The sequence below is a fragment of the Microtus ochrogaster genome, unplaced genomic scaffold (genome assembly GCF_000317375.1).
Source record: "Microtus ochrogaster isolate Prairie Vole_2 unplaced genomic scaffold, MicOch1.0 UNK2, whole genome shotgun sequence".
Classification (NCBI taxonomy): Eukaryota; Metazoa; Chordata; class Mammalia; order Rodentia; family Cricetidae; genus Microtus; species Microtus ochrogaster.
The window spans coordinates 23301672-23324689 of record NW_004949100.1 but is presented as its reverse complement, the minus strand read 5'-3'; the positions used below and the strand labels follow the sequence as shown (position 1 = coordinate 23324689).

At 43.4% G+C, this 23018-nt stretch overlaps 1 long non-coding RNA gene across 2 annotated transcripts in view; it reads left to right on the top strand.

Annotated features, from left to right (window-relative positions):
* Positions 1 to 23018, top strand: part of LOC113458079 — a 216908-nt gene that overhangs the window by 6711 nt on the left and 187179 nt on the right. The gene's annotated exons all lie outside the window — the stretch shown is intronic.

Below are 23018 nucleotides of genomic sequence, written 5' to 3'. Positions count from 1 at the left end.
GAGACGGATTGGCCCTAAGTGAGCGAGTGAATGGGAGAGGGAGGGCGTCTGTGAGTAAGAGCTGTGACTGGGGAGGAGGGACAGCCCGTTTCTGACAGGCTGCCTGCCTTCTGCTCCTTGCTCCCTCACGCACACCTCTCTTCAAATCCTACCCTTCTCTGGGGGTGGGGGGTGACTCTTCAGTCCTTTCTACAATAAATGCTCCTAATTCGGTTCACTTTTGGTCTAGAAATTTCTTTCTTTTTCTTCTACTTTTTTTTCCTTCTTTTCATCTTTCTCTGCTTAATCCGGTTCACCTTCCTTCTTTGGAAGGGGAAACCCAAACAAACTAAATGCGCTGTTTCCATTCACTGAGATAACTTGATTGGAAAGTATGCCCCTGAAGTCCTCTCTCCCATGGCCTTTCACTACCCGGGAGCAGGCAAGCACCCACCTGGCCTTGACATGGGGCTGAGGGAAGTCCTCAGTAGATACAGGTCAGGGGACTGGGCCTGGGGCAGAGGGGCTGAGACAGCTGGTTGTTCTGCCTGACAGAATCCAGAAGCATTTCTTTCTGCCATTCATTCATATTTAAATGTCCAGGGTCCTCATGCCAGCAGGCGATCCGATGGGACCTGGAGCGCAGCAGAACTTTTGTCTGGGGTCATATAATACACTCTGCTTTTGCCAACTGGGCACCGCAGCAGGGCATTGGAAGCTCCCTTGGGCAAGCAGCATTTTACATGCCCTAGTCAGAGAAGAGGTACTCTCTTCTCTTCTCTCTCTCTCTCTCTCTCTCTCTCTCTCTCTCTCTCTCTCTCTCTCTCTCCCTCCCTCCCTCCCTCCTTGCCCTTGATGCACACATCTCACAAATTATAGCCTACTGTCCCTTTTCCTGGCTTCACAGATAAAGCACAAAATTCATTTGGCCTTTCTCCCATGTTCTTTCATAAAAAAGAATATACTCTTACAATGTGAATAGCTGCCCTATGGGGAAAGAATCTCTGAAATATATCGACAACATCCTTTTTCTCTGGCATGTGCTGGTTTTATTTTGTTTTCTGTGTGCCCACCCCCCAGTCTTGACCATAGTATTCATGGCAGCCAGCTTAGCTGCTTCCTAATTCCCTTCAAAGTAACAACAGAGCTGAAATCATCAAGGATAACAGTGCTCACAGAACAAGACAAATGTGCATTTTCAAACAATGGCTTTCTGAGGTTTTTTTTTTTTAAGCACTGCACACCCCCTTTTCATTTTCTGTCTTATTGCTTTTATCTTGCAGAAGTATCTTTAAAGCGTCCATCTGTTAAAGCTGTCCTTCCCTCTCACTTTCTTCCCTACACATAAGCCCTCTTCGTTTCTGCAGATACACTCTGCTTCTACCTGACGCGTACCATGTTGGCAGCATTTTGGTCAAGCAAAGCAGGTCAGGAGGACAGAGTTAATAGGTGTCAGGACTAGAAGCATACGGTCTACATCCAAGGAGAAGAGGTTCATAAAATTATGACACTAAGTTAAACTTCCAGTTCTGACAGGTAGCAACGCCTTCCTGAACCTTACAAATGTGACCTTTCTCAGAAAGTAACAAGGCACAAGACATTCTTGGTTACAAGCCCTCTGACACCTTTGCAGGCGTGGGAGGACTCTGAGTTCCAGAAACACTGAGGACTCTGCTGTTTTGCTAAGACTGTCCATATTACCTAAAACTCTCATTTTTAGGAAGGGGGGTTAAAGAATGAGGGTAGCAGGGGCATGGGAATTACAATGGTTCACTAAAACATCTTTGTGTTATAATAACGTCACCCACCTATTTGGAGTCTCAGATACAGAACCTGGAGCATTTTGTGGTGCAGTTAAGTTTTACAAGACAGACTAACATAGAGCTAAAAGTTTAATGACTCTAAACAACTCGAGAGTCCTAATAGTAGCATTTGGATAAGAGCAACTTATCAATGTTTGGATTCTCTCTGCATGTGAATATGTGTGTGTTCCCTGAATTTACTGTTTGCAAATGGAACTCTTAAAAATAGCTTTCTCTTTGGCATATGTACTTGTATATGTGTGCTGAGTGGGTTGTATAAACACATAATCTATTTGCATGCTCCAGGACTATTAAAAACAGTATTAACCTGCCTACACAATAGAAAACGATACAAATTACAATACCTACGAAGGTGCCAAAAAGTTGTAAAAGTTCCCTTAGCCATAGTGACTTTTAATGTGTAGAGAGCGCATAAGCAAGAATTTAAAAGCATTACCTTTCAGATCCCTCCTGCTTTGCCAGCCGGTTCTTGTATCATGAGGTCAGAGCTGTCTGAGCTCCTCTTCATGGCATTGGCACTGTGAAGTTTTATACTGTAGTACTTAGTCCTACACTCACACATTGGTACCTCTCAAAGAGGAGGGCTGGGGCTTTGTTTAGGATTGGTTAGAATCAGCATGACATCAGCAGATGACTAGTTTTTCCAGAGTGAGACATTTCATAATTCATTATCTATGGAAATCCCTCTTGGCTTCTGAGACACTACCTGGGTGATGTAGTGAGCAGGAAAGCCTGTGGCTAGAATTAGTCCACGCTTTACATAAAAAAAGGAGAGAGTCAAGCACGCGCGCACACACCTCCATCTCCAAGACTGCCCCGTTCTGACTTCATCCTCCTCACACCTCACGTCTGGTTCTATCCAGGTTCAGTTTCTTGTCTGTACATAAAACATCTGCCCCTTCATAAAACTCCCACTATTTTGCACAGCACTTTCCTTTCCCGCAGCAAAGAAAAATTCACAGCGTTCTTTATAAGAAGTCTAATTTTGTAATTATGATTAAAATAGCCAGTTTCTTGAGGGAAACCTAGGGAAATCTGTATGTCCATGTGGTGATGGTCTCTCTGCCTTGCTACACACTATTAATTTACACCTGGAAACTGAATGCCTGCTTCATGCATCATTCATCACCCCAGACCTGGGAAATGGTCCTTCTTTGCAAGTGAACTTCCTAACTAGAAAACAAAACAAAACTACACACACACACACACACACACACACACACACACACACACACACACAAAGAAAAAAACATACATCGTTCTTTTAGGCTAGAACTTCAAGTCCTATAATTTATAAACATTATCAACATGAGTTTAATGAAAAGAAGTGAACTCTTCTTTGAAATAGAAGTAAAGTTAGTTTGGGCACTTTTCTTTTTGGGGGGAATCGCCCTGGCAGGGAGATAAGAGAGGGAGGAACACCCCAATAAAGCACAGTGAAGACAGACCATTGTGCTCAGGAAGGAGTACAGCCGAGGCACTGGCCAGGTTCACATGACAAGTTGGATAAAATGTGCAAAATTGGGAGCTAATGAAAGCCATATGACCAGATATGTTGTTTTGTGTGCCGGATTTAACATGCATAAAATAAACTTTTCACTGTGCCCACAAGCAAAATGTAGAGGCTCTGGTCTCCTGATGTGTAGTGGGGGAAGGTTCCTTTAGGACACCAGGAGCTGTCTGTGCAAGGGTATCTCTTGACTACAAAGTGTGGGTGCTAGCTCTGTGTGGGGGAGGAGGAGAGAGAGGAGCATTCTAAGAACTGCAGAACTGAAGTAGGAGATGAAGTTACAGGGAAAGCAAGAAATATGAGTGACAAAGACAGAAAGAAAAGCAGAGATGCTCCATCCCATACCCACCCCAGGATGAACACAAACCCTTGGAAGAGAGGCACTTCCATACTGTTTGATAAGAGGCTCTAAGCATCGAAACTCACCCCCTGCCTCACACACCATTTCAAGGAAAGCACCACTTACACCCCAATGTAGTGTGGGTGGCACAGGGAAGTGCCTCGATCAGACCCCAAACTCTGAGGCTTCCTCATCATTTAAACACAAGCCTCAGTGTTTCCATCTATAAAATGGGATCTATAATCTCAGGGTCAAAACTCAGTGGTCATAAAGAATGTTATCTCTGGTACATGTGTGTCGTGGGAATGTTCAGGACCCTGACTGCAGAGGCCACCTTACAGGGGTCACTCTGAGACCCTGTTGGCCTTTGACACCACGGGAAGTGCCCACCTGCTAAGTCAGTCTATCAGCTATGACATGACGTAGTAGCTGGATCCCCCAACCTCAGAGCTGGGAAAGTCTCCCTTTCCGTGGAAATCAAGTTGGGGTGGTGAAGGAAGCAGGCAGGTTAAAATAGCTTCTGTGGAATATTCTGGGCTGGGGATCAGCGTTTCCCTGCTGAATTCCAGGGCCCAGGGCGTGCGCTGGTCAGCGCAGCTCTGAACCGGGTTGGTTTCTCTTTCACTTCCTGCCCCTCCCGCGAAGACTCCCTGCACCCAGGCCCTGTCCCTTCTAAGCCTGCCACCGTACCTTGAGCAGCACCTGCTGGTAGTTTCCAGGGATCACTCCCGAATGCGCAGCTCCAGCCCGGCTCGCGGGACGCCTGGACTCAGGGCCAAGCCGGTCCAAGCGGCCGCCTCTATTTTTACCCTGAACACCAGCAAGGGCAACTTCGTTTAAAAGCGCAGCTCTTGATTTCCCCCCCCCTTTTGGCAGCTAAAGAATTCAGGGAGGGGAAGGAAAAAAAAAAAATCACTGTTCAGTGAGTGCAGCTGGGAATCTCTGATCCCAGCCCTCAGTGCCAGGGAATGTCAGGGACCGGGACCTGCAGTGGGGCTGGCGGTCTCCCGGCCGACCTAGGCGAGCGGCAGCACAGGCCTGGCGCCCGCAGACTGCCCCTTTCCCGAGTGTGGAGTTCGGTCCCACCGACTACCGCACTGGCAGAGTGGCCCGCTGCCACCGCGCTGCACCTAGCGGAGGCGTTCTGATTTACTGGCTACTTAACAAAGCTCCAACTCTAAGCTGGCCCTGTGCTCGCCTGGAGGAGCAGCCACTAGCGAACCCGGGGAGCAGCTTGCTGTGAGGAGGAGCCCGGAGGGAAACTGGTACCTTATTTTACTGTAATTGCAAAAGAACGATGTGCCAGAGATTTATATTTAGAAGTTGTATGTTTCTACTTTTATGTAAATGGAGCAATTAGGGCCTGTCTTGTTTCTGCTAACTCGGATGCGTGAGCATTGCTGGGGAGCTGGTGTTTTCAATCACAATTAGCGAGCTGGTCAAGAAACAAAGTTCTTTTGAGGATAGAGCTCCTTTGTGCTGATAGGGAGACCTGCATTTCGGTGCTGGCCTGTGGCTTGGGGTGACACGTATCATAGGGGCACAGCTAACTCTGGACTAGTATGTTTGCCCTGAGCAGCAGCTGGGCCAGTATAAAGTTGGCAGAGATCAAGAAGTGAGAATATTCACTTTTTCTCTCCGGCAAACCGTATGTCCTCAAGCTTTCATCCAGACTATTAATCGTTCTCCCCTCACTATTCCCGAATCGAGGAGCCAGACTTGGAAAGGGGGCCATTGTCCACGACTCTGTGGTTAGCGGCTGCTCATAGAATCTGTGATTTAGCCAAATATACCAAACAGGGGATATGGACACCCTTAGCAGGTGACTGAGAAGTATCCTCTGATTCAGCTGAATGACAGGAGGCTGGTGGTTCAGAGGCACGGACAAGCTGCTGACAACTCAGGGTGTTTGGTTTCCTTCCCATGAAAAATCTGTTTCAAAAAAAAAAAAAAATCATGATTTCTGCCTCATCCCCACTGGGAAAGTGAACATGAAACGTGACTCTGGAAATGAAAAGGGCTTTCTAGGTGTTCTCGGCAGCTGGGGGTTATTCTGGGTTTAAGAAGGAAACCCTTGCCTCCTTGTGAGCGGTCACCCCTCCCCCAAGAGGCAGTTCAGCATCCGGAAAGAGGAGGAAGGATTCTGAGTGGGTATTTTCTGGGTAGACTGTGGGAGTCCCTGGTGAAGCATCTAATCCAATGGCTTCAGTAGAGTATGGGTTTGGCAGACCTATCTTGTTTCCTACCGACCACAGCCTGGAGCCAGTTTGGACCAAATGTTAGATACAAGGATTTGGGCCAGAAACAGAGCAGTGCTTTGCCGTCAAAATCAAAGGGGGATATGGGGGGGGGGGGGAGTAGGGGGTGTTGTACTTCAAAACAGAGATGGAAAGGGAAAGGGGAACATTAAAATTTATCTGAAATGTATCAAAACGAACAAATCAGAAATAGTTATTCCCAAAACCCTATTTCCTAAAACTCACACTTTTCTCACAACTACCAGAATATCCCTCCAGGCCTCAGGCTACCTAAGAGGGCCTGCTCCCAGAGTATTGAAGATTGTTAACTGAACAGTGCACCCAGATGCTAGAGATAAAACGGGAAAAGAAAAAGAAGAAAAAAGTAAACTATTCTACTTCGTTCCAGAAGAGTGGTTCTCAGCAGAAACAGTTTTGCTCCCCGGGATATTTGACATTGTTTTCAACTGCCACAACCAGGAATGAGGTGCCACTGGCATCTACTGAACAGAGAGGCCAAGGATACTAAGAGCCTTTCCACAATGCACAGCACAGGACGGTGCCCACACTAGAGAAATTAGCAATGATTATACAGAGGAGAAGCCCTGAGTTAGAGTCATGATTGTAAGGCTTCACCCAAGTCCCTTTCCATCCATGCTCCAAGAGGACTTGGAAAGCCAGACTACAACACTGGAAAGGATCCAGTTACGCAAAGTATTAGTGATTGAAGTGACGCTGCTTCCTCGTGTGTGTGTGTGTGTGTGTGTGTGTGTGTGTATGTGTGTGTGTGTGTGATGCCCAATGGCGAGAGACTCACAAGAGGCAACAGATAATTGACTTTTCCTAGGCCACCTTGTTGTTTACTTGCCCTCCATACATTTTCTGGCAGTTTTTGGGTCAAACCAAGGACAGTCTTGGTGGCAAGCAACAAATCTAAATAAACTGATTCATACCCAAGGTGTTCAAAGACAACATATTTGGGGAAAAAAAGGAGGGTAAATGAAGAACAGAGATCCTCACTTCAGCAACTCAGTAACAGGTCAATCAACGTATCAGAGAATTCCCCAAAGTCGATTTTACCGATGTGAGAAAGCTATGTTTATCTTAACTTTTAAAAAGAAAAAAATCAAAAATAGTTTCATTTTATTGTCTAGTACCTTAAGAGAATGATACACAATAAACAATCAACGAGAAAAAAAAAAAGCAGAGTTCTTGCCTAAATCCTAGTGTACATTCCAAACAATATAATGTCCTGCTAATGTCTTATAAGGAAGTAAGAGTCTTAAAGGAAGGCTGTGGCCCTCTGTGTGCTGCTGATCCTCTGAGAGGTCCCAGGCATGATTGTGAAAGACACAGAAAAAGCGCCATCAACACAAATGATAAATATCTCAGACAGAAGTAGCTGAAGACAAGCTACCATGCGTGTGAATACGGTTCAAGTTCATGGCTTAGCTTCTGAGTGGCTCAGATCATCCAGAAAGGAGAAGGTAAGTCAAAGTTCATCTGTCAATGGACAGAGCCATAAGGGGAGTGTCTTAGACATCATGACGCCATGCCATCTCCTCCACCGTGTGAATCATCGTCTACTCAGGTAAATGGTCATTTTAGAACCAAAAGCCTCAATCAACTCCGAAATGATTCATAAATGCCTGGATTTCTTCCCAAGAATGGCTAGTACATGCAGACTCAATAATCACTTGTAACCTATAGAGAAACCACACAAAAATGCCTTCTCAAAATTCTGACCAGCATGCATAACATTCACAAATGATCATAACTCAGTTTAAACCCAACCAGGAAACATCTGCTACCTAAACTGATTTATTTCCCCCTAGAAGATTATGGGAAGCATTCTCAGAGGACCCTAGAACAGAGCATTACCTTCCTTCCCTTACCTGGATCCCCTAAGACATCAAGTCCCTGGTTCCTGGGTTGAAGACACAGAGATTTAACATATAATAGATTCCATGAGAATGCCAAGACAACAGAGACTTTGATTCCAATCCAATTTTGCTTATTCACAAAGATACCTCTAGAACGTGTCCTCCTATTATAGATCCAAGAGGGGAAAGCCAATAAAAAGCTTGAAGTTGTCGTGTGTGTGTGTGTGTGTGTGTGTGTGTGTGTGTGTGTGTGTTAGATCAGGGAATTGCTCCCTCCTGCATGTCCTGATAAAGTCCAAAGGTTGTGTCCCTCTGTGGGAGCAGCTCCCAGGCACGTCTAAGCCACAGTGGCTAGGGTGCTGCTCCTCACTGCACTGTGACCTCCCCAATGCATGTTCTGGCAGCACACGCTGGCAGCAGCCCGGCCTGGTCAATAAATATTTCCAGGAGCCCTACTCTAATCTCAGGAAGGTCAGGTTTGGAAAGGTGGACAGTAAGCAGGACTCTGTCCGCATTAATTAGTTTGGGGGAGCAAAGTGTAAGAAAGGACGATCTTGTGCCGTTTAGCTGGAGTCATTGAATTCTGTAATCTTACGCTTTCCAAAGACAATTTACGGCTACAGTCCCTGCTCTGACCACTTACTCACTCCTCCTGAAAGGGGCTGAAATGATAGGTGAAAGAACAGTTGTTCTAGTAAAGGTGAAAATCTTGTCTCTCAAAGACCATTTGTGATCACTTTAATGAAACGACTGGAAGGCCAATACTGTCATTTTGGCCAAACTCAACTACCATTTATCTATGAAGTGAGAACAATTGCAATGGTGTTCCCAAGTAGAGAAGAGTTCACCAATAACTTCCTTAACATTCAAGGAGCTTTTGTTTTATTAGATGCTGTTAGCTTCATGTTAGTCACGGGGGGGGGGGGGGAGAGGAAGATGCCCACATACACACGCACGACTAAATGTAGTCAGTTTGCTCAGCTGCTGCTGACGTCACTGCTGCCCACTAGGAGTGAGTTACTGTAATAACCCCCTTTTATTAATCATAGGCTGGAGGAAGCACAGAGTGAGTGACATCATTAAGCAAAGGGCTGGCTCACTCATGCCCCAATTTACTCAGCTTTATTATACCATTTCTCAAGTGTCATATGAAAGTGATTACCATTTCACACTTTCCCCCTCCGAGCAGCCATCGCTAACCTTTGCTTCAGACTCCCAGAGAAGAGTTCGTTTTTCATACAGAGGCACGAAAGGGCCAAGTTTCACTAAGGGTCTTCAGTCCAGGAAAGAACAACCCCAGGACAGTTTCTTTCTGAACACAAGATTGAGACAGTCTCTGAAAGGATGCTACTCCAAATGACCTGTGCTTCTATTGGACCCTGATGGCAGCAGCCAATTGTAGAAGGCAGTTCTGGCATGTCTTCGTGGTGGCCTAGGCCTTGGGTTATGCACACCTGAGTTCCAAAATGTGAAAATCCCACTGGGATACTGGCAAAAGTTAGGGAATAGTCATATGGGTCTTGAAGTTAGACTACATGGGGTTAATTTGTTGGTTTCAGACGTGAGGACTTTTAACAGATCTTTGCTATCATAGTTCAGTTCCCCTGACTAGTGAGCACTTGTCCAAAGGCACGTCCTCCACAGATAACAATCGTTGTATACAGGATAAAGGCGTCGTCACAAGCCCAGCACATAGACCATGACTGATATGTAGACAATGCGGCCACTGGCTAAAATGAGCCTTCACTGTCCTTCTACACGAACCATCGGAAAGACCTGGAAGCATTCTGTAGCTGACTAGCGTAGCTTCACTAACTTGAAAGTCACCAGCTAGCTGACGTTTGTGTGGTCCAGTTCCTCATGCACTCCTACTTACCAAGTGGAGAATTCCAGGGACAGAAGAGGCAGGTGGACAAAAGGGAAGGAAGACCACTTCAGCTCATAGATTGCAGAGAATACCGCATCATCCCACTGCCACATTTTCTGTTCTCTTTTCCTTTTTTACTTTTGGTTTTTGTTTGTTTGGTTGTTTGGTTGGTTGGTTGTTGTTGTTAGACAAGGTCTAACAGCCAGAGAAGACAGAGCTTGACCTTGCAATCCTCCTGCCTCCACCTCCCAGGTTCTTAGATTATATTCCTATAATCTAAGAACATTCAACCTGTCTTTTCTTTTGACCATACGAAAACTGTCTGACTGTCCCCATGATGATGTATGGACACATACACATACACAGACACACAGACACACACACAGACACATTCTGCACACCAGAAAAAAAATGGTTTACTATAGTCTGAGTTGTCTCCAAGCTCATAAACTGGCATCTAGCAGGTGTTCCCTTACTTGAGGTCTAACCTCGGGGTGTTTTGAGGAGTCAGAGTCAAATAAAGTTTAGTTGGAAACAAATGTGAGATTCAATGGTAGAACAGAAGAAAGGACCAGAACCTGGGGGATCTGGGTCATGGTAAAAATTGACTCAGCAAAAGCAGAGAGCAATAATCAGGGGTGAAGCCTTACTCCTTGGGTCTTTTCTGGCTCAGGACTGAATCATGAGCAGTCTACCAGGAGATGGACAGGCCTTCAGAATGAGAGGCTGCTCCAGGAAGGACATGCCAGACAATGTTACAGGACAACTCAATTAATAATAACGCAAAGCAACTCTGAGATCTCCAAATTGTTAGCTTCCTTAAGCAAAAAAATGCCACGACAGGAAGGCACAGGGACAACCAGGTAATTGGTGGCTAATTGACACTCCTGAGGGGCGAACTGTGCCTGTGGCAGTTTTCAGCCTCTCTAGGGCTAAGTTCATGTTTTACTTCACTCCTCTTCCAATGAAGGGGTACTCGTGAGTTATCGAAGGTGCCCGGCAAAGGTTCCCCAAATACAAATTATAAACATGGTGTTTGTTAATACTGTGACTATAAGACGTTCCCATAGGGTCACTTGGAACGCTTATGACATTTTCTCAGGCAGAAAAAAACAACGTGACCACCAAGAAAATCAAATTCTGTACTGGGGAGAATATCCGGATTTACCAGGTGACTGAGCTGTTACTCCCTTGGAAAGAGACAGCAGCGCCCTCTTCTGGCACATCAGCATAGAAGGACGCTTTAGAAGGCAGCTGAGGAGCCCACTCCCAGTCAATCGCCTTTCAGATACCACTCATTCTGGACATAACAGTAACATATATTCTCTACACAGAACATGAAAATGCATGCAGATATAAGAAATGTGAATCACATATGATCCTCCTTCCCAGAATCTTTGCTATTTAGGTGTATGTGCAAAGCAAAATTGAAAATGAATAATTGGATAAATTGATATTTTCATCTGTCATTCATTATATGTTGACTGTTGTCAATGACCACGTTTCTTGGAAAAGTAATGTCCAAATGGTATTAAATCAAACAAATGCCTTTATTTTAGAGCCAGCCAACTAACAGTGTATAACCAGTTCTGAAATTTTGTAGGCTTTTGGGAAAAAAAATGCTTTTACTTCAATCTTATTACTTCCATAAGATAAATTCCTAGAAAATGAATTTTTGGATCTACAAATGTGGACATATTTAATATTTCCGTACATGTTACCAAGTTACCCTGTTGCAGGTTGTAATAGTGTCGGAGTGAGGCCCCATGCCTGCAGGTCAGCCTGGGTCTTTTTGCCTAGTTCCAATCCTCATACCAAGATAAATCTAGTGTACTTTTCTTTAATTTTGGATTTTTAAGTTACTCATTAAGATTAAATATTTCATTTGAGTTTCTTTCTAGCCACTACTATGTTAAAGACTTACATATTTTTAATAAAACTGAATTATGAGCAATTTAATATAAGCGTATTTTACTCTTCCTAACAAACCTTGAGAGCGAAGACTGCATCTTGCTTTCAGTTACCTATTTCCACGACTTCTCCCGTGTTAATTATTCATCGTTTCGTTTTGTTGCAGTATTTCTAACAAAAGAGTACTTAAATACATGCAGACCTTTCTAGCATTCTCCGTGTCTGTTGAGGTTTTCTATCAGGAAATCCAATTAATATTCACCTGTGTTTTCTTCAAAATTTCTCTTTTTAATTCTATTATTTAATCCTGAGTATCCAAATCGCATTGTGTCGTGAAGACCAGGAGCTTCGAGCTTCAGGACAACTTCACATATGCAAACTCGGACCTTCTAGATATGTCCTTAGATAAAATTTGTCTATTAAAAAAAGTGATAATTCATTGAATAGCATTTTACTTTTAATTTGAAGTAGATTTTTCTCTTTATAAAAGCACCTATTGCTTTTAAAAATGATTTTTTTTCTATTTATTGCACTTTTGAGTAGTACTTTTGTTTGTTCCTACAATTTTTTCTACATGTAAGTCCATTGTTGATTTGAAATATCTTTAGGTTTTAGAGGCCCACTTTGTCTTTGCCATTTTGCCGAATCCTTCTCTGTTATTTGCAGAATTTATACAAAAATACCCCTGTTGTAGTTTTATTCCTTTTATTTAAGAATTATTCTATCTATTCACACTGGGGTAGTGGTGTGTTCATTAGGAGTGTCCAAAAAAGTCGTGCCGTGGTGGGGGCAGGCCTTTAACCCCAGCACTTTGGAGGGAAAGGCAGGCAGATTTCTGTGCGTTCGAGACCACCCTGGTCTACAAGAACTAGTTTCCAGGAAAGGCTCCAAAGCTACCGAGAAACCCTGTCTCGAAAAACCAAAAATGAAAAAAAGAAAGAAAGAAAAAAACAGAGTGTCCAAGGAGGTGAGAACTGTAAGATCCCTTGGAGCTGGAGTTCCAGGAACTGAACTAGGGACCCCTGCAAGTTCTCACCGTTAAACACAGAACAGTCTTTTCCACACCCTGTGACTCACTTTTGAATTGTACATTTTTTTAAAAAATTAAAAATAACATCTTTTTTTTCCTTTACCTTGCCCTGGGAGGCAATTTATTATTAGTTTTTTTGGAAGAGTCAAAATTCTTCAGGGTACCCCTAATTGTAGTAGGTTGCACCCTAATCCAGTTGAAGGTTAGCTCAACCCTTACATGGAAAATGATTCTTCTTTGTATCTAGAAGCAAGTTTCAGAAGGAGGAAGAGAATGCAAAGGCTGGAAAGATTCTCACGGAAGGGATTACTTAATAAAGCATCTTATAGCACCCTTCCCTCTATTCGGGATCACAGCCCTAATAGTCGGTAGAGAGTTGTAAGGATGCTGTCCTCTGTCCTCAAATAATTTAACATTGCCCACTCTGTTATCTGGTAGCCGGGCATTGTTGTTGTTGTTGTTATTGCTGTTGTTGTTATGCTGGGTATTGAACCTAGAGCCCTGTGCTCTCTGAGCAAGCATTCTACCACTGGGTACGTTGTCAGCTCACTTTTCTTTTTACCATGAGACAGTCAATCTCATTGTTTTTCGCAGGCTAGCTTTGCGCTTACTCTATAGCCAGCCCTGAACCTAGCCAGTCCCCTTACCCTAGCCTACTGAATAGCCGGAATTGCAGGCATCTACTACAAAGCCCAGCTTCTGATAACTGTTTGACTTCTGTGGTGAGATCCCGAGTCAGAACGTCATTCTATAAGTGCAATAAACCAGGAACGTGCATTTCCTGTCATTGCTGACTTTGAGACATCACCATTTGAATGCCTTCCCAGGAGGGAGTAGAGACTGGGAGAAAGATCTTCAAGAGAGAGTCCTGGGAGCCCCATATTTAAGTGTAGAAAGAGAAGGCTGTGAAATTTGGAATAGGAGTCGGGATGGGAGAGGAAAACTGAGTGGAGAACACCTTGCAGGAAGCCAAGAAGGAATTTGGAAGTATCTGGTGACATAAGTCAGCCAATGAGGTTACAAAGAATCTGGCAGTTGGGACAATTCCTAAATTGCTGCCAGCTGAAGTGGACAGAGTCTAGTTGAAGGCACTTGAGTTTCTGGAGCCTTACCTCTGAAGTAGACTTGTGACCAGAGCATCTCATTGCCCAGCTGCTGTGAGTGAGCATCTTATTCACCGGATGTTCCTCTGAGACCTTCTTTTTTACCACAGGCCCTCAGATAATAGAACCACATAACTATGAAATGAAACCTCTGGAGCACGAGTCAAATCCCCACCCTGGCGTTCTGTCACAGCGATAGAAAGCTGACTACCACAGATAGAGTTGAGGCACTCGAGGTGCCAGTAGAGTTCAGGGACATTAAAAGCGACTGCAGTTCCCAGGGGTAGTAAATCACTTCCTTCGTGTGTGTTGCCTAGTTGGTTTCTTAGCTCACGGTGTACAGGAGAGAAACTGATTGTTTTGATGAAGCACTACTATCCTAACGTCCATCCTACCATGATAAAGATATCCCCCAGCCCACGCTGTGAGACAGATAACCTAGCTGTGGGCTGCACGTGCGTCTTCGGTTTCAAAGTGTGCATGCAGAGACATGTTAAGATAGGTTCTGGTCGAGCAAGAGCCCCCACACAGCAAAAGAGGAGGTAAGTGCCTGGCAGCATGGTACATGCCTGAAAGCCCAGTGCGCAGGGCCCAGGTAAGAGGGCTCTTGTTGGAGGATTCAGACAGAAGGGCTCAAAAGACACTGAATACTCAATGCCAACCTGGGTGACATAGCAAGACTTATCTGGGATAGGGAAAAGAAAAAATGCCAATAGAAAGCTGATAAATCTATGGCTGGGGAGAAAGAAAGAAATGAATTCAGAAGGCAGCCAATGGTTTATGCAAATATCATTATGTAAGAATACAGGAGATAGACCAGGAATGAAGTTTAGCTACGCCTGGAGGAAGATACAAAGAGCTAAGAAGCTGGGAGTTTCCAAAGAACCCACTGAATGACAAGATGCCAAAGACAAAAGGTAATGAAGAGCTGGTCCACACAGTATGTGGTTGGAGAACGGATTTCTTAGATGGGGTAGGTATGAAAGTCCTTGCTATTAAGGAATCCAAAGGCCCGTAAGGAGAACAGAATGAATCAAACTTATGGAGTGTGTAGGAAGCACCCAAGATATACGGTATGATAGCCAAAGCTCTAACATTATTCTTCCGAGTGAGCAGGAACACAATGTGGGTGTTATTGTTGTCGTGTGAAACATTTGATGTATGTGCAATCGCTTTTCATCCACTAAGCAACCTTTTGGAGCAGGTTTGCCTCTTGTTCTCAGAAAGTTTCTTACATTTCGAAAAGCCAAATAGCTCATCCCTGGGACATGCACTGGAGGTGCAACTGAGCGAAGGTTTCAGTAACTCGCAGTCATCCCATTTGTAGCAGTGGCAAAAGCCTGTAATGGCTCCACTCCTAGACTCAGCCATGCCCCACATCTGGGAAGCTGCGTGGCTTGAGAAATACTGTTCACCGGGGATCCAATGTCTGGAAAGACGATAGTGGACCAAGCATGTAGGGTAAAATCTGAAAATAAATCGCAGCTTCCTGACACTGGAACAAGTGGGACGGTTAGGAATGGTGCAAAGAGCAGAAGGAGGATGGGGGCCGGGCCCATTGGGAGGAATTCTAGGAAATGCCTAGATTCTTAAGGCAGAACCTAAGAAGGCCTTGAATTAAGATGGTGGTAAAGGCTAACAAGCCAACATTAATTGGCCTATTCACTTTGAAAATATATGTGTGTCTCTGTATATACATAGCATATTGGTTTATATAGACTAATAGATATCGAAGAACACTAAAGATGAAAATTAAATTTAGAAGAGCTCGGTTAGCACGATACCTTCCACTTGATTGCTACACCAGTTCCTATGATGATAATGTCAAAAAAAAGAAGCATTGGCGTGACAGGAAGGACAGATTTTAATGTACGTACACAGGTGATTAGGGTTGGTGACTTAAGAACTCAGTCTCCCTTAATCCAGTACATGAATTTCACTACGTCTAAAATCTCCAGCTTCTGCCTAAAGCCTGGAATAGAGAAGAGGTAGGGGGCTCATTGAGTTTCTTCCACCTTGATGGGATGAGGAGTATACAGGTGAGCTGTCATCTCTTATGTGTCCACCAAGATGTCTTCTGGATTGCTCTATGAAGATCCAGCTAGGTTGTTCCTCCTTCCTAACTACGATTGTTTTTATTTTTTAAATTCTAGTAACTATAATAAGTACACATAAAAATAATGAGCAAAACTGAGCAATAAGGAGAAAAAATTTGAGTATTGCTTAGTACATGGTATGATCTGATTTTTCAAAATCCACACTTACAAGCAAGACACATGGCATTTTTTTTAAACCTCAACCCATATAAGTGAATAAAAATAAATCAAACTTCGGTTATGCTTTTTCCTTTCATTGGCCCAAAGCATTCTGAGTGTTTCCAAAGGAAAACCTTTCTATCAAAAGTCCCCAACATGACCACTGAAGGGTGCTAAGACCCCAGTTCAATTTTCAACTGCTATTTGCCTTGTCTCTGGAAAGCTATTAAAACTGTTCTCACAAACAGTAGAAAGAATCTGTCCCACAGAAAATTTCAGTGAATGAGTTTCTTCCTTTCCCGCCCCCAGCGCCCACAACTGCCCCTGGGTCCTGGTTGTCCTGATATTCTGGTTCCTGGTAACTTTGGGAGCTCACTTTCCCTCTCTGCTAGGGTAACCTCTCTTCTCTTCTTAGTCTACATTCAAACTCTTTTTGAGACATTATCCCTGTTTTATGGGTTCAGTGGGTGTTGACAATTTCTAACTCATCCCCTGGCACCACATATTCGCTGAGCTTTATACCCTTATAAGCACCCATATTGTGACTACCCAGGGATTCCCTGTAGGCCACTTTAACGTAATTCCTCAGCTTCTTCATGACTACTTTTGAATGGCAGCCCCCCTCTGGCATTCTTCCCACTGGGACCTTGACTATTTTCTCTTTCCTACTCCTAAAAACAATTAAGAGCCATGCTGTGCCCATTTCCCTGCTTCCTGTTCCTATGATGTAGGCTCTGTGCTCCACTGAAAAATAGTAGAATAATAGAACAGGGTCCTGTGACTGAAACCTTCACCCATGTTCTGCATTCATTGATGATGAATTTTATTAAAACCTATGAGAAACAGTAACCATGACCATATGGAGGTACATTGTTCCATGATAGATCATAACTGTTAACTGATTAGATAGTGAATCTTTTGGACTAATGTCCATGATGTTCTTTTTCTCTCATATTTTCTGTATCTTTACTCTGAGTCCCAGGACTTCAACTCTGTCATCTATCTCTTCTACTTTTTGTTTTTAACTAGAGAATAATACCAGTGTTCTTACAAACTGAATATAAGTCAAAAAAGTTCTCTTTGCCCTTTGGGCTTTATTTGTTCTAAAACATTTTAGAGGGGAAAAGTAAGTTCTGTTCCTTACCTTGAGATTTTTTTTTTTCTGTTTCCACACCATCAAACTGTTTTATTTGCTCGGCTCCTATCCCTCTGTATTTCCTCAGGCCTGGTGCTATTATATCGTCTCTGTTTTTTGGGTGGATCATGCCTGATATACAGCTGGCATGTACACTGTGAGTTGAAGTGGGTGCTTTTTGATTGAGACCTGGTCTGTTTTCTGTTCTCTATGTCCGGATGGTAGGAAATTTGTCATCTGGATTGGTTTACTTCTCTGAATCTTCATCTCCATGACTCTAAGACTGTCTGGTATTATCATAAGAACCCTAAAATATCAGAACCAATTGTTATGAACGCTTTCTCTTGTTCCAGCCCACTCAGTACTTAGAGGATTTGGGGAAGGGCTTCTGAGGAAATGTAGGTCCTACCCTGATCCTGAGACATAAAGAGGTGTTTATCTCAACAGAAATAACTCTTCAGTCTGTTTTCTTTTTTCTCCAGTTTTTATCTTAGAAACTTCCTAAAGTAAATCAGAACATTAAGAGGCAGTTCCTATCTCATAACCATAGCTTCCTGAACCAGGAATGAGGAGGTGTAATGTAGATCCTGGCCCCATATGCATTGAAGAAGTCCCCAAGACACTGATTAAGCCATGGACAATCTCTAGATGGAAGGCATAAATCTCATCAGAGTTCTTTTAGAATTTAAGTAACATTATATATTTTTATGACCTTAGAAATAATGTCTTAAAAACGTTCATCACTAGCCTTCATAGTCAAACTCTTAATCCAGCACATAACTTTACACACATAATACAGTGTATAATTTATTTTTGTTGACTTTCACATATCACGGAACGTGGCTGGCATCCACGAGGAAGAAACTGAATAAACAAACTGCGACGGTGGCATTGTCATCATCTCTTCATGAAAGAAACATGCCAAGAGATGAACAATGGACAAATGAGGGAAAGCATGAAAGAAAAAAATAGAGAATTAGACATGGTGGGTTCAAAAAGTTGAATACCAGACTAGTAATTGGCAGAAAGTCACTCCAATTACAAGAAATCTTTCTTAAGCTAACAGAAATAGCAGAATGTATAGATTGAAAAAAGCTAAATATGTTTCAGTAATTGTTAATAAAAAATTAAGCCAAAATATTTCCCTTTCTTGTCAGATGAAAGGTGCTGATTTATTTTGTAGGTTGAACATGGGTTGGCCAAGTCAAAACCAGCACATCAGAACTAATGAAAATGTTCAAAAAAATGCTTGATTTAATTGTCTGTTGGATTGGGCTAAAAAAAAAAATAGCACCTCTACTTTAAGAAAAAGAAAACTGTCCATTCTAGGCTAAATTTGAGTGGCTGTCAAGAAATGCATATGCAAGTGTCCATGATTGGCCTATGCTATCATGCAAGAGGTTTCATGACCTTTTATAGCCACATGAGGATATCATAAGTTAACATTTATTAAATACATTGCCAGGGGCATGCGGCAGTGCTGCAGCAGAGCGGGGAGATTTTTCTTATGGTCTCAGACATTACCTCACAGCAATCTTAGATGATAATCCATCCAGGCCGACAATGTAAACTTTGCAGCGCATTGTGACAGCGTGACTTCATCGTCATGGGGATGTTAAGTAAGACACAGGCTGAAAGTGACTATACTCGGCTTGAGGCGACTCAAGATTCCACCTCTCCCAAATCTACAGGATGCTGTAGTCAGTCAAGACTGAGGAGTTGGGGGGGACCTTTAATACAGATGTAGTTCTCAGAGAACTTCTGTTTTCCTCTGGAGTTTGAAAATAACCAAAAAAGGGAATTAGGAAGATGGCTTCACTGGAAAAGGATAAAGGGATTAAAATACGTCTCTCATATTGTCCTTGAAGCAGTTCTGAGAAAAAAAAAATTGCCATGGAACATTTTCACAACCCATAGACAGAGATATTCAGACGAGAAAGGTCTTCCCAGCCTTTCCTCCCATCTTCTCTGTCTCATATACAACCCTGCCAGTTCATCTTTTTACTCACAACTCTTCTCTGGTGACCTTGAGTTTTCTAATCAAAATGAGACAACACAAATTATGATTTACCTGCCCATTCTAATCACTCTATTCTACATCAAGCACCCATGAGATGGGATGTGGGTCTGATCTATAATTAGCTAACACGAGAACAAGTAATGTAATCCATTACATTGTAAATTTAATGTGTTATTAGTTATCACTAATGATCCCACAGGCAATACTATTTCTATGTTCATCATGAGCCTGAGTCAGTTTTCTGAGCGTAAAGCATCTCCATGTTTGGAAACATGCCTGGGAGTTGCTAAAGCTGTGTTGCCCTCATGGTCTTCTAGAGTCGTGATGTCCAGCACAGTATGGTGCTGCCAACCACTGATGTTCCTGCAACATTCCACGGGAATAGATCTGGCGCTCCCTCATATCCTGTCTACAATTAACAAGGCCAACCTGAGGATGTGTTCTATCTCACTTTTCTTTCCCCCTGAACACCTTGATTTAAGGAGCCACAAATGTGCCCCTTAGTAATTTATTCCATTGCTAAATTGTCTCAACAGTCCAAAGGCATTTTTCCTACTGCTTTCCTTCCCCTTTTGATAGTCAGTCTATAGTACTCTTGCTCTTGCGTTTGTACATTACCCTATACTGTTTAGTGGTTAGGATGTCATGCCGGGAGAACATCCCTTCGAATTTCTTGTTCTTGTGTAGTCACAGCCAAGGATGTGTTTTTAGTTTCTATATATAAACCGAGTTTGGTTCACAACTGCACAAGGAGAAAGGAAAGAAAGAGGGGTTGGGGTTGGAGGAGAAAGGAAGGAAGAGCTCAACTTACTCATTGACTTTTAAGAATTTGAAATTATGAGACAGAAAAACCAAGAAGTTACGTGGCATGGCAAACAAACACAAGCTGCCTGACATGTGGCTAAATTATTTAATGACAGCTAACATCCCCGTGAATAACAAAAGGCTAAAACTAAGACCCGTATGGGAATTGGATGACTCTCACAATTGCCCTCTTCCTGAAGAACCGAAATGCCAGCTCAGTGTCTAGGGTCTAAGTGATCCTGCAGGCAACTGTGAGCCTGTGAGTCGCTGGTCTGTGTAATGCAGCTGAGCCCATGAGGTCCCAGAGACAGATGCGAGAGCCTGAGTCATGCATCTGTGTGATGCAGTCAAGCCCAGGAGTCCGGAGGTGGCTATGAGCGGAGGGCTGTGTAATGCAGAGGAGCCTAGAGACAGATGTGAGTGTATGAGCTGCAGGTCTGAAAGACCACGTGTGAGCAACTCTTCCTTCCAGGAGGACTGAACACTGTCACTTGAGACCTGTTGTGTCACACAGTTCCTGTGCTCCCTTCTCCACCCTACGTTTGTCTGTAGGCTTGGCCTCAGGAGATGTCTGGCTTGAAAACCATTTACCCTGACCCCCCCCCCCCCCACAGCTACCTCATCTCAATACCAGAAAGGAGATATCTGCTAGGATAAAAGCTCCTCCAATTGTCTTAAGGAACAGCAAGTGCCTGCTCAACATTAAAATTCCCCAAATTTATCATAATCTACATCGAGACCTATGGTGGATGCCTGGAACGCAACTTTGACTAAAAGTAGCCTCCCCAGGTCTCAAGAGAAGGCAGATGTTAGCAGCTGCTTCTTTATCCACCATACTCATCACTGTAAAGATTGGGGTGCTGCAGAGTCCACACTTAGCTTTGCAAATGTCTAAGCCAAGAAGCATTTAATCTTCCCTTTCCTACAGGACAGCCAGTTTTTCCTTAAAAAGTCATTCCATGAATGAACTCCAAAGAATTATTTAACATCTTGAGATCACAGTAATAAAAAGTAATGCGTTGAATATAATTAAAGCTTGTATTTTTTCTCCAAAACACCTCCCAACAAAAAAAGTAAATAATTTGACTGTGGCACAATTCCTTCATGCCGATACCATTATCACCATGAAGCTATTGGGATGATACTCACTGTCTCTACTCTGTAGGTGGGTATACTAGTTTTTTTTTGGGGGGGGGGGTTTCGAGACAGGGTTTCTCTGTGATTTTGGAGCCTGTCCTGGAACTAGCTCTTGTAGACCAGGCTGGTCTCGAACTCACAGAGATCCACCTGCCTCTGCCTCCCGAGTGCTGGGATTAAAGGCGTGCGCCACCACCGTCCGGCTTATACTAGGTTTTGAGAAGCCTCGAGTGTAGCATAGTCACATAACTGCAAGTCAGTAAGGTGTCATGAACAAGCTTTGGAACTCCATACCTAGGAGTCTTCCTGATGGTTTGGGTTTTTTTTTTTTTTTTTTTCCCAGAGAAATTGACTGGGAAGCAGAGGAAATCAAAATGACTTAACCCCTGTTTTATAAATGTGTAAAATTCCTTTAAAGTTATATAATGTGAGGGTCCCGGACTTCAGTTTCATACTCAAGCTCTGATCTCACTCCTACCACTGATTCCCTCCGTCCTTGGACACATAGTTTAACCCAACTGCAATACGCTCCCTTCCCCACCCCAGCTAGATCAAACGCTGCAGGCTGAAACAGGGCCAATGTCTGATATCTTATATATTTTCAATAAATGTATGTTTCATTTTCCTTTAGTCCAAGAAAACAACACAAAACTGTTAATTAGCTGAATGACAGTAATAGTAGTAGTAGTAGTAGTAGTAGTAGTAGTAGTAGTAGTAGTAGTAGTAGTAGTAGTAGTAGTAGTAAATATGTCCCTTAGCGGAAGAAGCATCATGTAGACAACAAGGCTCCTAGTGGCCAGGCAGCTGTAGAGATAGATCTGTCACCAATGCTTCTGTACTTTGATGTCTGCTAGGCCTTGTGCTTTGCCCCAGGCCCAAAGAAAAGCATATTCCTACTACAGATGAAGGAATAAAACAAAATCTCTCTCAGGAAAACCATGAGACGAAAGGAAAGGGAAAGAGCTAGGCAAGTAAATAGATTGAATGGGTTGAGGAGTCTGTTTCCTTCCCCACACTTCTGCTTTTCTTCATGGTCCCAGACCTGTGGTTGAAAGTGCTGAGACCTGTCCTCTGACTAAAAAATACATGAAGGACACATAGATGCCCACTTGCAGGGCTCCGTCACCTCAAGGAGGACAGCGTCTCTACCAGGTCCCTGCATTTAGCCTGCTCTTTGTTGTGGAGATAGAGGCCTTATGCTCTAATTTTAATTTGTGCTGCTCCGTAATGGTTTCTGTGAAATTATTTTATGAAAACGTGGGGCATAAGCAGAGAAAAACACACGGAGAAGTGAGGAAATACACTCCCTCTTGAACACCGTCTTTGCCATTCCCATACACTGCCCAACGTAAGGATGGAGTCATTCTCCGAGGCTCTCAGCTGCACCACGCTTTTCGGAGGTTGCTTATGGCATGCCAAGCAGTTCCATTTAAATAAGAAAACCCAGTAAAAGTGCCCAAGTTAAACAAATAAGATCTTACCTTTGGGTTTTAATAGCTTCCCTGTGCTGGGCCTATATTTTAGCGAGGTGTGGCAATCACTTTTAGGCAAGTTTATTCCCTACCTCACTCTCCCAGATAGCTCCTCCCTAAAGACTGGAAAAATAACATACACACATCCCCTCCAGCTTTCTCTGTAGCAAGCAATGTTGATTCAGTTCTGGTTGCTGGAGCTTGCCCATTACTGACAGAAACATAAACAGTGCCAGACATTTCTTTCCTTTGCCTCGAACAGAGATGTCGTGGTTAGAGCTGTAGCAGCCATCTTCTGGCCTTGAGGCAATACACCATCGTGGTAAAAATATCAAAGCAGGGAAACCAAAGGGTGTTTCTTGTACGTGTGCCTCAGAGCACACTGTCTACTCAGAAGTCAGGTTCCTACCTGAGTCTCGGTCGAGCATTCTGTTTCTTGAGCCAAACGTTGCCTGGAAAGACACTTTCCTTGAAAACGTCTCCGACTTTCCAGGCCTGGCACGTGTAAGAAA